The following is a 16,486-nucleotide window of genomic DNA, read 5'->3' as shown; positions in this document are numbered from 1 at the left end:
AACAAAACGAAGAAACCTGACATACAATTGGCCTGCCAAAAAAGGGATGAGGTAGGTTGGTGACCCAACCTTCCAATTTTTTTTTGTTAAATTTTGTTATATATATATATATAAACACACTTAATCATATAAATATTTTGTAAATTTTTAATTGATTAATTAATGTCTCTAATTAGATAAATTAAAATTATTATTATATTTTAAGTGTAATTACTCCATTATAACTAATAATTGAAATGTAATTTCTAAGTGTTAATGGTTTAAGTTACCATTTATAGTATATTTTCATCCTTCAAATAATATAATACAAAAATATTAATTTTTTAAACTATTTTTTATTTTACTTTTCAATTCTTTAGAGAAGAAAAATAACTTTGCAGGTCAACCCGTCTGACCCGTCTTTAACTTTTAACTTTTAACTTTGATGAGCGAAGTAGAATGAGCCAAAGTGGATTGGAAGGTTGGAAACACTAACCTAGCTTACAGGCCTAGGCACACTTTTATGACCTATGTTAGGCTTTTTCCAACTAGTTTTAAATCTTCAACTCATCATTAAGCAAGACTTAATAAAAAAAATCCTCTGTGTTAAGAGCGGAAGAACACCGTGAATAGTGAATGGGGCCTATGGTGAGAAAGACAAAGAGATGAAAGGAAGATAAACCCTAAAAGGGTTGGAAGAATGAGACCAGAGGGCAAAGGAAAAAGTGAAAGTGTATTCTGAAAATTGAATTAAAATTCTGAATTACAAAAGTCACAATGTATAAATAAAGCCAAGCCTAAAATACATGGTGACAAAGATAAAAGAAGGCCCAAACAACCTAAATATCTAACTCAAAATAAATAAAAAAGTATTCTAACTAACACTCCCCTCAAGCTAGGAATAGATATTTCGCATTTCTAACTTGGACTTAAGATCAGTAAAGGTGGAAGGAGACAGTGGTTTAGTGAGGATGTCAACAGTTTGCATGAAGGAAGGGATGGAAAGCAACTTGAAAAGACCAACATTAATTTTTTCTTGGACAATGTGGCAGTCAATCTCTATGTGCTTGGGGCGTTCACAAGAAACCTAATTTGAGACAATATGAATTGCTGACTGATTGTCACAGTATATGATTGTAGGTTCAATGTAAGAGATACCAAGATCCTTAAGAATGTAAACTAGCCACTGAATTTCCCAAGTGGTTGCTGCAAGAGCTCTATACTCGACTTTCGAAGAACTTCTTGAGATAGTCTGTTGTTTCTTGGACTTCCATGATATAAGACACTCACCCAAGAAAATGGCGAAGCCAGTAACGAATTGTCTAGTTTCAAAACATGTGGCCCAATCAGAATCACTGTAACCTCGAAGCTGGTTGGTACTGTTCTGTGGAGAAAAATTCTCGAGCCAGAATTACCCTTAAGGTACCTTAGAATGCGAAAAACAACTTGTTGATGGTGCTTTGTAGGAGAAGATACAAATTGAATTAAGTTGTAGACACTGTAGGCTATGTCAGGTCGTGTGCTGGTGAAATAGATCAGTCGTCCAATAAGTTTGCAGTAGGTAGATGATTTTTCTTCATTGAGTTGGATGTTTGTGGAAGAAATGCGAGATGAATGAGGCATGCAGGCACAATCCAACATTCTCGTTGCATGAAGAAGATCTAATGTGTACTTTCTTTGACTGATATGTAGACCAGATTTGTTGCGGGCTACTTTCAGTCCCAAGAAATATGTGAGGTCCCCTAAATTCTTAATTATGAACTGTTGATCTAGCAACTTAGTGATATGAGAAATTTCCTTATCATCATTTCCAGTAAGTATAATATCATCCACATATACAAGAAGAGCAGTGAGTTTAGTATGAGTGCGTTTTAAAAATAACAAATGATCAGCAGATGACACTGTGTAATTATGTGAAAGTAAGAAGTTATATAATTTGGCATACCATTGTCGGCTAGCTTGATGAAGACCATAGAGAGATCTTTGGAGTTTGTAGACGTGGTTTGATGAGGGGAGAGTGAGGCCAGGTGGTGGCTGAATATACACTTCCTTAAGGAGGTCTCTATGTAAAAAAACGTTATTGACATCGAGTTGTTTGAGAATTCAATCATTGGAAGCAGCAACACAAGTATTAGACATAGTGTTGTCAATTTGGAAACAAGGGCAAAGGTATCTATAAAGTGATGGCCTTTTAATTGTGTGTACCCTTTGGCAACTAGGCATGCCTTGTACCGGTCAATAGACCCGTCTGATTTGTGCTTTATCTTGTAAACCCAATGATAGCCAATAGTCGTCTTTTCAGGCGAAAGTGTGGTAATCTGCCAAGTGTGATTGGCATCAAGTGCAGTCGGCTCCTCTTGCATAGTTTGTTTCCAACAAGTATGTTTTGAAGCTTCCCTGTAAGTGTGAGGTTCTTAATGGGAAGAAATAGAAACAATAATGCATTTAAAAGCAGGAGATAAAGATTTATAAGAAACAAAATTATTAATGGGATATTTAGTACTTACACTGTTTGTGGTGGTCAAATCAATTTGAAAATTTGCAAGGTATGCTGGTGCCTTTCTTTGTCTATTTGATATCCTCAATGGTATGTTGACATCATCAATTTGTGTACTATCCAAGGTCTTGCCATTTTGGTTAGGATCCATGTCTTCATCAATTTTTGCAGTACCCATAGTCTCATGAGGATGACAATCATTTGGAAAAGTAATATCACCGTTTGAATCATAATTGTGAGGAATAGGTAAAGGAGGATTGTTGGAATTCGCACAGGAATTTTTCTTTAATTTATATGGAAAATGGTTTCATAAAAGATAATGTTCCTTGAGGCCTCAGAACTATGATTTTTAAGATATATCCCTTTGTGTTGGGGGACAAACCGAGAAAGATACCATGCATTGAACGATCATCAAGTTTCTTTCTATGTGTAGTGAGAGTGCTAGAGTAACACAAACATCTAAAAACGCGTAAAAAAGAAAGATCACATGGTCTACCATTCAATTTTTCATAGGGTGTAGTGTTGTGCAACAAAGGAGTGGGAGTGCAATTGATTCAGAAAACAACATGTTGAACAACAAAATTCCAGAATAAAAGAGAGAAATTTGCTTGAAAAAGCAAGGCACGGGTAACATTTAAAACATGTTGATGTTTTCTTTCAACAACCCCATTTTTGTTCAGGTGTTTCTACACGTGTGGTTTGGTGAACAATGCCTTTAGAAGAAAAAAAAATTTCATGGCAAATTCAACACCATTGTCAGTGCGAATAGTTTTAACAGTAGTTTTAAATTGATTTTCAATGTAAGCAATGAAATTAAATATATGATTTCTAACTTCATATTTTGTATGTAAAGAAATAACCCAAGTCAAATGTGAAAAATCGAATATCTAAAACTGTGCATGGAAATGACAAAACAAAGACCCCAAATGTCCATATGTAATAATTCAAATATGTTAGTAGTATGAGAATTACTTAAAGCAAAAGGGAGTTTCTTTTGTTTAGCACGATGACATACATTACATACATACGTTTTTTCAGCAGAGATATAAGAGTATTGAGTTCTCAAAACATTTAATCTTTCATCTGAAAGATGCCCCATTCTATAGTGCCACAAATTAATGTCTTTGACAGTACAATTGAAAGAAGGAGCAATAGTGTATGTAGCAGTATTACAAAAGAAAGAAGATTCAAAAGCATACAAGCCAGCTTTGACACTAACTATACCAATCATCTCTTTGGTTTGATTGTCCTATATCACACAATTATTGAAGGAGAAAATTAAACTGCAATTGAGATTTAAAGAAAGTTTGGAAGTAAAGACAAGATTAACAGAAAACTGAGGAACATATAAAACATCAATGAGATAAATTTTGGGATTAAAAATCACAGTTCTAGAATATTTTGCAAACACATGATGGCCATTAGGTAGACTAATAGGAATAGTTTTAATGCTTTTGTATGATGTAAACTCAGATAAAGAACAACACACATGATCAATTGTTTTTGAATCTAGAATCCAATAATTTCTACCATGCTTTGAACTATTTAAGGTAAGAATATTACTAGTTGGGAAACCTCTCTGCCATTTTATGATTGGTGTCCGCAGTGAACGAGCCCAACTCATTTACTTAAACATTGGTTGCAGTATTATTGTTGGTGCTTTGTCTAAACAAATCTGACAAAACTTGATATTGTTGTGTTGTGAGGTGATATTCCCCTTTTTTTATTCTTTTTGGCAAGGCTCAGAAAACACATCATTAGATATAACAACATTATTAACCTAATTGGTTTTACCACCATAAAACTTGTATCTTGGAGGATACCCATGTTTCTTGTATCAAGTTTCTATGGTGTGACCATTTCTTCCACAGTGGGTACATAATTTCTTATTCCCATTATTTTTGAAAGACTTATTTTCTTGATTAGGAAATTCAACCTTCCGAAAACAAACGTTCTCTGTATGCCCACTTGTACCACAAAAGGTGCATATATCACAAAAGTAGATATGCGATTAGAATTAGCACTATTAATATTTGAGACAGAAAATTTACTGGCTAGTTGACGTTCTTGTTGCACCACCAAAGAATTTTTTTTCGTTATAGGTGATATAGGCTCCATAAGGAGTACACGAGATCTTATGTTGTGATATTGTTCATTTAACCCCCTTAGAAATTGAATGGCCTGATCTTCAAATTTTCTTTGGTTGATAACAAAAGTAAAAGCAACAGAACAAGAACATTTTTTATGACAGATGCATAGAAGATTAGGTCTAAAATTTTCTAGTTCATCCCAAATTATTCTCAACTTAGTGAAATAGTCAGTAAGAGACAATTCACCTTGATTTAAAGAAGCAACTCCCAGTTGCAAATTGAAAATTCTAGATAAATCTCCCTGAGAGTATCTACTCTTCAAATCATTCCATATATCTAAAGTTATATCCATCCATACGATGCTTTGTCTAATGGTAATAGAGACAAAATAAACTAACCAGGAAACAACCATATTGTTGCATTTGTACCAAGCTAAGTGGGATGGTTCTTGGGCGAACATGGGCACATGCCAAGGAAAAACTCCACTTTATTTTTCGCGCTCAACGTCGTTATCATTGATTTACTCCAAGAGTGATAATTTGTGAAGTCCAACACCAGCGAGACCAAAGGGGCGACAGGGTTCTCACTGGGATGGAGATAAAGGCAGTTGCTCATTTGGTTCAATTGTTCCACCGATTGGTTCGTTGCATTCGACTGAGACAATTGCGTTGTGGTTTCTTTGGTTCCACCGATTTCAGCCATATCTGAAAAAAGAAACAAAAATTCAAGATTTGGAACAAGAAATCATGAAGAACGAAAACATTAGAAGAAGATGAAATTTAAAGTGCACAGCAGAGCTATACCATAATAGAAAAAAATCCTCTGTGTTAATTGAGCGGAAGAACAACGTGAATAATGAATGGGGGCCTGCGGTGAGAAAGACGAAGAGATGAAAGCAAGATAAACCCTAAAAGGGTTGAAAGAATGAGACCAGAGGAAAAAGGAAAACGTGAAAGTGTATTTTGGAAATTGAATTAAAATCTGAATTACAAAAGTCACAATGTAAAAATAAAGTTGAGCCTAAAATACATGGTGGGAAAGATAAAAGAAGGCACAAGGTCCAAGCAGCTCAAATAACTAACCATATATATATATAAAAGCATTTTAACTAACAACACTTGAGCTATTAATCATTGTTTGAGCATCCTTACGTAGGTGCATGATTTAAAAATATTTCAGAAACCATTCAACACCGCTACAATATCACTTGAGCGACAAATACATTACTTGAGTGATATCCTTTTATAATAAAGAGTTGTCTTATCCTCTCTCTTGCTCAAGCTACAAACTACTTGAACTAAATAATTTATTGCTTAAGCATCCACATTGTCACTTGAATGATGGTGATCGATGAGTGTAATCATTATACATCGCTTGGACATTGTTTGAACTATATTCAATTCTAGAGCTACATTTCCAACAATCTAAAAAGGACTAATGAAAACCAACTTCCAAATATACTCAAAATAATCCAAAACATAATTTACACTGCTTACTGTACTGGTGAGGATCGTATGACTGATTACATGCTTCGATCTCCACCCATGGGTCGACTGATGCCTCAGACCCAATTACGCTTAAGCAGAGTTGGTAAAGCTAATCCGCGATTAGGAACTAGGTAATGCACCCCTAAACGCGGTCCAACCCCTTAATCCGGCCCAAAAAGGAAAGCCCACCAAAGGTAATATAAATAGTACATATTCCAATATCTAGGTACGTCATCATATACAATGCTCTGACAACCGAGCACTGAACACCTTAATTGACTTAAGCGTCGGAGTGCTTTCTGCAAGTACCATCCGAGCCTGTGTTACGAGAAGACCGAGAGGTGCGACGAGCAGAGGGAAGGAAAGAGCTAGCAAGGAGGGAAGTTGAAGTGCAGTACAATCGACCAACAAAGATAGAAAAAGAGCGATCTCAATAGTTCTTTGAACCCCAACCTCCATTTGAAAACACTTACAATTTCCTAAAATAATATCTTATCCCTGTACAATTTATCGTATGCCTAATCATTCTCAACATATACGTATATAATCTTTATTACATATTTTTTTTTCATCCTCATGTAACATATATCACACTCTAAAAAAGTCAAATTGAATAGATGCAAATATGAACTTCCTTTATGTGGAAGTAGCATGTCTACATAGGTCCAGATAGGTTTTCAGAAATCTATATTTGCAACATCCCCTAATCATCTAAGAGGAAAACGAAAAGAATATAATTCTGACTAAGAATTTAATCACTTACTAAAAAGTCAACTTAACTTAAATCAACCAATATGTTATTTATCTAAGTGTCTCTGTAAGAATATGATTTGACAGAGTATCAATAATAAAAGTTAAGAGAATGAGTTTTATAAAGATAAAATTATAAATGAAATAAAAAATAAATATCTAACTTTTATTCATAAACTTTCTATTTTTTTATTCATTTACAATTTATCTTTAAATAAAGTCAAATCTTACCTGTTATTCTTAAATGTCTATATAAATAATAAACTTTTATTTTTATATTTTCATTGTGATCATTTAAGGCAAGGACTAAATCAACTTACACTTGAAAAAAATACGTGAAAAGCTTAAGACCTGTATTTTATTATTTTAAGTTGTCTCATTAAAAAATATAATTTCGTTCATAAATAAAATTAACTATATTATTAATTAGCCGTAAAAATTTAAAATTAAATAAATATTACTAATTTATTATTTTCATTAGAAGTTGTAAGAATAAGGATGAAAATAATAAAATTTATAATTAATTTAAGATAGTAATTACTTTTTTGTCAATGTATATTTTTTTTTACTTTTCTAATTTTAATTAATGTAATAAAAATAATTTTCATTATTTATTAAAAAATGGAACACTTTAATTGCTCTTTATCATTTTTTTAGAAGAACAAAAACCATAAAAATAAAATTGGAAAAGTTAAAATTGTTGAGATTAAATATTTTTATATTAGAATTAATATATGAAGTAAAATGTACATTTATTTTTTAGTTTAATAAAGATTATATTTATTACTATCTGTTGAAAAAATAAAACTAAATTAAAAAAAATGAAAGGTTAAGAAAATGAAAATTTAAAAATACACTCATAAAGTTAATAAAACCTATTAGAAAAGTGAACTTTAAGCCTATCTCAACCCCATAAAACCGGCTCATAGGGTTGAGGTTTGCACCCACTTATATACAATGAAAGACTTTAATCTCTAGTCGATGTGGGATCTCCAACACACCCCCCTCACGCCGAGACTACCAACTCGTGCGTGAGACTATATATTATGGGTGGTCCGATAGCGGCCCGATAGCGGGTGGCACGATAGGCCCAACACAAACACTCGCTAGGATAGGCTCGAAATGGCTCTGATACCATATTACAGTAAATGAAGATGAATGTGATGCTTTAATGTAGCGTACATAATCGCACGTAATCGTAATGAAGAAAGAGAGGTTTTGATGAACCCTAATTGTAGAGAAAAATAAATATAAAAGAAACTTTTATTCACTTGTATATTAGAGAGTAAAATACATGGTGTATATATAAGAAAAGGATTAAGACCTAGCTGAAACAGAAAAGGAAAGTTGGGTCAAACAAACAAAGCCCAATAATTTAAAATAGAAAATTAAATATATTAACACCCCCCTCAAGCTGGGGAGTAGATATTTGTCAGGCCCAGCTTGGATTCGAGAGTAGAGAATTGTGCGGAAGCAAGGGGCTTGGTGAATATGTCAGCAACTTGCATTGCAGAAGTAATGGGTAGTAGTTTGAGGAGACCAGAGTTAAGTTTTTCACGAACTAGGTGACAATCAATTTCTATATGCTTGGTTCGTTCATGAAAAACTTGATTGAAAGCTATTTGAAGGGCATATTTGTTGTCACAGTACAGGGTTGCAGGATGGGAGAGAGGAAGATGTAAATCCTGAAGGAGGTAAGACAACCATTGTAACTCACATGTGGTGGTGGCAAGGGCTCTATACTCGGCTTCAGAGGAGCTGCGGGAGATAGTTGGCTGCTTCTTTGATTTCCATGATATTAGGGAGTCTCCTAAGTAGATGGAATATCCAGTGACAGATTTGCGTGTGGTAGGACATGTTGCCCAGTCAGAGTCACTAAAACCACAAAGGTGAAGTGAACTAGTGTGAGAAAAATATAGTCCTTCACCAGGAGTGCCCTTGAGGTAACGCAAAAGACGTGAGACAGCTTGCTGATGATGAGTTGTGGGTGCAGATATGAATTGGCTTAAATTGTGGACAGCGAAGGTGATGTCTGGTCGCGTGTTGGTTAAGTAAATTAGACGTCCAAGGAGTCTTCTGTATTGAGAAGTGGCATCAGCATCGAGAGGTGAGCCTTGGTCGGGAGAGAGACGGGAGGTGTGAGTCATAGGAGTGGCCACAGGTGCAGAGTCAAGCATGCTAGTTTCTTGAAGGAGATCAAAAGTATACTTGCGTTGACTTAAATGAAGACCAGTACTGTTGCGAGCAATTTCCAGTCCCAAAAAGTAAGTGAGATTACCTAAATTTTTTATCTTGAAGTGATGGTGAAGGGATGCAGTAATTGTATTGATTTCCTCCGTGTCATCACTAGTTAAGAGCAAGTCATCAACATAAACAAGAATAACAGTGAGTTTATCATTATTATATTTAAGAAAAAGAGAGTGATCAGCAACAGAAACAGAGTAATTATTTGATAAAAGAAAAGTAGAAAGTTTGGCGTACCATTGGCGACCAACTTGATGTCAATAATGCATTTCTTCATGGTGATCTCCATGAAGAGATATACATGACCCCCCCCCCCCCCCCCCCCCCCCCACCTGGCCTCTCTCTTCCTTCTCCCCAACATGTTTGCAAGCTTCAACGGTCTTTGTAGTGAGTTTAGCAACAGGTGCAAAAGTGTCTAAGAAATCCAGTCCTTCAAGTTGGGTTAAACCCTTTGGCAACAACTCTAGCTTTGTGGCACTCAATAGTGCCATCAGAATGGTATTTGATTTTATATACCCATTTACAACCAATAGTTTTCTTTCCTGGAGGGAGAGGGGTAAGTTGCCAAGTATTGTTAGCCGCAAGAGCTTGAAGCTCATATTGCATGGCAGATTTCCAAGAAGCATGTTTGGAGGCTTCGTTATTTGTCCGAGGTTCAAGATGAGAATTGATAGAGGAAATAACATTTCTAAAATTGGAAGATAAGGAATTGTAAGACAAGTAATTATGAATAGGATATCTACTACTTACAGTGTTGATTGCAGTGTGGAAATCTGCAAGATAGGCAGGTTGTCGGTGAGGACGAGCTGATCTTCTTGGAAATTGGGGTGAGATGCTTCCTGGAGATGCAGGTGGTGATAATTCTGATGGAGGTGCAATGTTGGATGCAGGAGCAGAGGCACTATTTGTTGGAAGATCATAGGATAATGAGGCTGGTGGAGGAACAATATTGGGTGCAGGAGTAGAGGCACATGGCTCGACAGGAGGTGCAGTATCAGAAAAAAAATCAAAAGCAGAATTATATGCATTAGAAATAGGGAGAGATAAAGTGTTAGGGTCCTTAGGAAAGCCACTGTCCAATTTATATGGAAAGTGGTTTTCATGAAAGATTACATGTCTTGATATCTCTATGCTATGAAACTTTAAATTTTAGATAATATAACCTTTTGTATTTTGCGGGAAGCCAAGAAAAATACATTTGATAGATCTATCATCTAATTTTTTCCTATGTACAGTAATGGTACTAGCATAACAGAGACAACCAAACACTTTTAAAAAGGAAATGTCATATGATTTTCCAAACAACTTTTCATGAGGAGTGATGTTATCAAGTAATGGAGTAGGAATAACATTTATTAAGAAAACAACATGATTTACAGCAAATTCCCAAAAAATAGAAGGAAGATTTGCTTGAAAAAGTAAAGCCCGGGTTACATTTAGTATGTGTTGATGTTTACGTTCTACAATGCCATTTTGTTGTGGTGTTTCAACAAAATATTTTTGATGTATAATTCCCTTTGAAGCATAAAAATTTGACATAGCAAACTCAACACCATTGTCAGTACGAATCGTTTTGATATTAGTTTTGAAATGATTTTGAACGAAAGCAGTGAAGTTAATGATGTGCTGACGCACTTCAGATTTGTTATGCAGCAGAATAACCCAAGTATAACGCGAGTAATCATCAACAATAGTCAAGAAATTACGAAAACCTTGCATAGAAATTATGGAACATGGTCCCCAAATATCAAAGTGTACAAGATCAAAAATAGCAGAGGTAACAGTATTACTTAAAGTGAAAGGAAGTTTTCTCTGTTTTGCACGACTACAAGTGTCACATACATGATGAGTATCAACAGTAATAAAAGAGTATTGTTTGCTTAAGACATGTAATCTTTCATGTGAAGGGTGTCCTAGTCTATAATGCCATAGTGTTTTGTCTGTGATATTACAATTAATAAAAGGAGCAAAACAATGCGGTTTATAATGACTAGAAGCAGGCAAGGTAGTGACAAGGTACAAGCCAGCGGTGGCTTTAACTGTACCAATCCTCTCTTGAGTGAGATTGTCTTGTATAATGCAGTGGGTTGAAGTGAAAGTTAAAGTGCATTTAAGTTGGTGTGTGAGTTTAGAAACAGATATTAAGTTTAATTGAAAATGAGGCACGTATAACACATCAGACAAATAAAACTTATCAGAAAAACGTACTAAACCAGAATATGTGGCATAAACAGTTTGGCCATTTGGAAGACTAATTAAGACAGGTTTAATTTTAGTATAAGTAGTAAAAACGTTCAAATTGTGACAAACATGATCAGTGGCACCAGAATCAATAATCCAAGATTCTTTTATAGAAGATAGTGAAGAGAGAAACTTACCTGTTGAAGAATGCTCAGTATTGGGGATTTCATCCGTAGAGATGGTGCCGACTTGATTAATTTGAGTGTGAGGGGCAGGATCCTCAAGGTTTTGCTGATACAAAATGTTGGTAAGGAATTGACACTGTTGTGATGTAAGTTGAATCCCCTTTACATCCTGTTTTTTAGAAAAAAGCTCAGAAAAAGTGTCAGTAGTAATCATATTATTGGCTTGGGATGTCCAATTGGTGAATTTGTAGCCAGGAGGGAACCCATGCTTTTTATAACAGGTGTCAACAGTGTGACCAAGACGATTACAAAAAGTGCAGACTTTTTTAGTAAAAGAAAACTTTGAGGTTTTAACTTTACCAGAAGGAAAACCCACTTTGTGAAAACAAATAGCCTCAGTATGACCATATTTACCACAAAAATTGCATGTAATAGTGTGACTACTATTAAGACTATGAAGACTAGGGTTTTCATTAAACATTGCCTAAAAGATTTTTAAAACCAATCAAGATTTTGAAAGAGAACAGAAAAAAAATAACCAAGAACAGCAAAGAGGGAAATAAAAATTAGAGAGAAGCGCAACAAAACTCTTCATTCGAAGAGCTCTAATACCATATTAGAAAAGTGAACTTTATGCCTAACTCAACCCCATAAAACTGGCTCATAGGGTTGAGGTTTGCACCCACTTATATACAATGAAAGGCTCTAATCTCTAGTCGATGTGGGATCTCCAACAAAACCAAAAATAAATGAAGTTTTTAAACTAAAATTTAAAAATAAATACCATGTGATAATCATAGTAAAATAAGTATTTCCCTTGTTAATTGAATGATCGGTCTACTTTTTAACATATAAATTAAATTTAAACATATTTTATTTTCTAGTTGGGTTCAATAACTAAATATTCAGATTACGTACATTCATATTTAAACAATTGCTTTTCTATATACATACAATGTATAAAGAATGTGCTTTTCTATATACATACAATGTATTTGACATTGATGTCATTAACACCCCAGTAGATTAGTAGTTGTCAGACATTACTCCAATATCAACAATTTCTATTTTGAAATAAGATTTTTTTCCTTTCTCATTCTTTGGACAATCTACCTTGTTGTGACCTCTCTTGTGAAAATTATACACTAGCGCAGAAATGTAAAATAAATGCGGCTATTTTACATTTACAAATGCGGTTATAGAACCGCATTTGATCAGCACGCATTCGTGACTCAGAGATATACAAATGCAGTCATAGAACCGCATTTATAAATTAGATTTACAAATGCGGTTATTTTAAATAACCGCATTTGTATATTATTCTGAATGAGGGATGAGGGTTTAGGGGTTTAAGATTTATGAATGCAGTCTTGGTAATAACCGCATTCGTAAATTACATTTACAAATGCGGTTTTGGTAAATGACCGCATTTGTAAATAGTGTTTTTTTTAAAGTGCAGTTTGTATTGTGCATAAACCATATAAATTGTTCCGTCCGGTTGACCGGGACGTCTTCGTGCGCGACCTCAACCGTCAGCTAGGGACTCCTTCCCACTGGTTGACTGTGGATTCCTGCAAAAAAAGAGGACAAAAAGGCGCCCTAGCGGCCGTGTGCACTCCGACGCTCAAGTCAGCCAGCAAGAAACACCAAAAACTGTCCACCTACGTGTCTGAGCACCGCGTATGGCACTCTAAAGGTGGTAAAAGAACTGTGTCTATGTGTGTGTTGTCTCTTTCAGGCAAAAATATTCCCCAGTCCCTTGTACGTAACCTCGAAGCACGAGCAAGCAACTAGAGAGTTTTCTGGTAAATTTGCCGAAAGTTCCAACCCTCTTTCCAACATTCTCTGTGCTATTTAAACTACCCAAGCATTTAAAGCGCCTTAAAACGCTTTTAATCACAAACGTAACGCACTCATTAAAGCGCTTAATTAGAAAACGTAGCGCATTTAAGACGTTGAAACGCTCGGGAGCCATTATAGTACCTGAATGCTCGAAAGGGAAACTGTATTGAATAACTTTTAATTACCTGGCACCTGACTAAAGGGTGTTTCTATTCTGGCATGGCTGCCGTACACGTGGAGGACCTCACGACGCCATGACCCCATCTGGGGGCGCTTCGGCCCACCTGGGGACGTTTCTACGTGTGAATCCTCCTGCTGGGAGTGCTACTGCGCTAGGGGTGACTTTTTGGGTGCCAACTCATGCCCCCAAGTATCTAGTCACTTACTTTGAGAGCGTATCTGCCTTCCTTTTGTACTCTGCACCCGGTTGCCCTGGGCGTGACTTTCCTCTTGAGTCGTATCTGCCTCACGGGCGTCTCTGGGGTGGCAGGAGCACTTCACGAGTCAGGCTGCCCTTCACTGGTACTATTACTATGGCCTTGAAGCCACCTTTTCCTTCTCTTTATCGCTGCCCCGTGCTATTGGGACCTGAGGCCTTCCCACGGCGTCGCTCCCTCCATGGTCTTTCCTACCCATGGGTATCGGGGAACCACACCGTGATTGCCTTACTTTAGCACTGTTTGATCTGGCGACGCCCTAGTTGGGCGACGCCTTCACCTAGGCGACGCCTTGCCTTGGCGACGCTTCCTCTTGGCGTCTCTCCACCCAGGCGACGCCTTGCGTTGACTTTGACTCTCCAGTCGTTGACTTTGACCTTGACTTAGTCAACGCCCGGATACGGGACGGTACATAAATTAATAACCTGCATAACGATCAAATCCAGCCAGACAAATACAGAAATATAGTAATCAATTGAGATCATCAAAATGTATATTTACAAGTAATCAAATTACATATAATAAAACCACTATTGTTTACCTATGCTAGAGTTATAAAAATTTATGAAATATGTGGACCAAGAATCTCTAACATATGAAATGCCTTCCTCATTCATTGGTGTTTCTTATGTGAATAACTGCATTGCAAAGTTGACATAAATTAGTTTTTAGATATATATATATATATATATATATATATATATATATATATATGTTCAAGAATTATAAAAATGATTTAACATATATAGTACCTCTTTCCAACCAGTTTTAACACCTAGTCTTATAATGGTAATCATCCATTGCATAATGTAATAGCCACATTCATAGCTTCCTGGTTGTTTATTACACTATAATTCAATAAAAAGTAATATGTTAGTATATTGATAAACAATGATAATAGAGAAAGAAAAAAATTACAAACCTTTATTCTTATCCAATTCAAATTATTTGAACTTGATTGACCTTTTAGGATGTTATATCCACGCCATGAACTGGTTAATACAAAAAACCTCGTTAGTAGATGGTTAATTAGTAACATATACAAAGTTCAGTTTATAATGTACTTACGTATCAATGATATCCTTAAATTTTGTGGGAATCTTCTTGTGTAGGGAACAGAACCACACAACAGTCTTATCAACCATTGATAAAACAAGTAACTGCCAATGATGCCTATATCATCAATGAAAAGAGTTAGTAAATATTTAAAACATGAAATAATAATAATTGATGACATATAATTAAACTTACTCATTAATATAAGGTCATAAATAAATTTGTTTTCCCTATTTTTCCAGGATGTTAGTGATGTATGCTTGAGTCTCATATGAGTTTTGTCCAACGGGATTAGTATATGCAAGATCTAAGAATCCATACATATTTTCCTTCCCCTCAGTGATACAGACTCTATGCAAAAACCTAAATGTTTTTAGTTAAAGCATAATCAATAATAATTTAACATAAAGTAAATTGAATAATAGGTAAAGATACTTACATCATAAAAAATTGAATTATACTTATATTGAGCTCCTGTTTCCCATATATAAATTCTGATAAATCTGTATTGTAAATCATCACTGACAGTTCAATGTTTACTTGAAAAAATGTATCATCCCACAGAACTGGAAAAGGTTCATTGTCAATCTGACTAGCAATAAGACGTAAGGAAGCTAGAGGATCGTCAACTGGAACCTCACGCTTCTTTTCCGGACTTGGTGGCCGAAAAGGTTTCTACAAGATAAAAAACATTTGTATTAAATTATATGTAATATATAAATATAAATAAAAAATAATATAATGAAATGAAATTATTACATGAGGTTTGGGCATAGATCGAATGAGCTCTCTGGGCCAGGCAACAAATGTTTGAAATGTATCGGCCACAGTGGTTACCTCATCTGAAGGTAGTGGAACACGAGCATCAGAAATCGTACTTTTTCAACTGTTACCTTCGCCACATCAGGGGAGAGAGGAACGTTATGTAAGGTGGTGGCGTTTTGATAGACTTTTCCAAGGGCCACCACCCGAGGAAGTTTGCCGCCCACTACCAGTAGCTCACAATCCTCGTGCTCACAGTCATTCTGAAACTCCAAAATATAGTTTAATTCCAACCCCTTGTCCAGCTGCACGAACACGACCAGAGTGCTCAGGTCGTCCAATTGCTTCAACCAGAATATCGTGACGACCTTCAGCAACAAATTTACCGTCGGATTCCAAGGAATCCTGCAAGAGTACACAAAAATCATATTTTCAAGCATTAATATAATTAATGCTTTAAAATAAATGAAAATAAAAAAAAATAACTTACAATTTTTTCGATGATAACCCCGGATTGCTCAGAACTTGGTGCATCCGACTTTTTAATTCGGGCCCTCTTCCATTTTACATGGCGAAAAGGTGGTGATGGATGAGAAGTGACCCCTGTTTCCACATTCTCAGACAATGTTCCCTGTTTAGATTTCTCCTTTTCCACCATCAGTGTTTGCTCAAGTTTTTGATACCCCGAACGAGACATAACGTGCAGGGTAAGATTCTTCAAAGCTATCTCTTGAGCTTTCTTCCGACGATCCTGTCATAATTGAAATAAACAAACTGAAGTAAATAAGATAAACTTATTAATGTTATATAAACAAAAAAGTTACTTCACATACCATCCAAGCCTCATTTTCACGGCTTTCTTTAAAAAGACGTCATGTCTCTTCATCAATATGTTTGTACTTTAAACATGGATTTTCGTCTTTAAGGTTGCCAAAAATGTATCTCGAAATCAGTCTTGACTTAAAGGTACGAAATT

This window comes from Phaseolus vulgaris, chromosome 1, assembly GCF_000499845.2.
Source record: "Phaseolus vulgaris cultivar G19833 chromosome 1, P. vulgaris v2.0, whole genome shotgun sequence".
Taxonomy (NCBI): domain Eukaryota; kingdom Viridiplantae; phylum Streptophyta; class Magnoliopsida; order Fabales; family Fabaceae; genus Phaseolus; species Phaseolus vulgaris.
Note: the sequence above shows the minus strand (reverse complement) of the source record.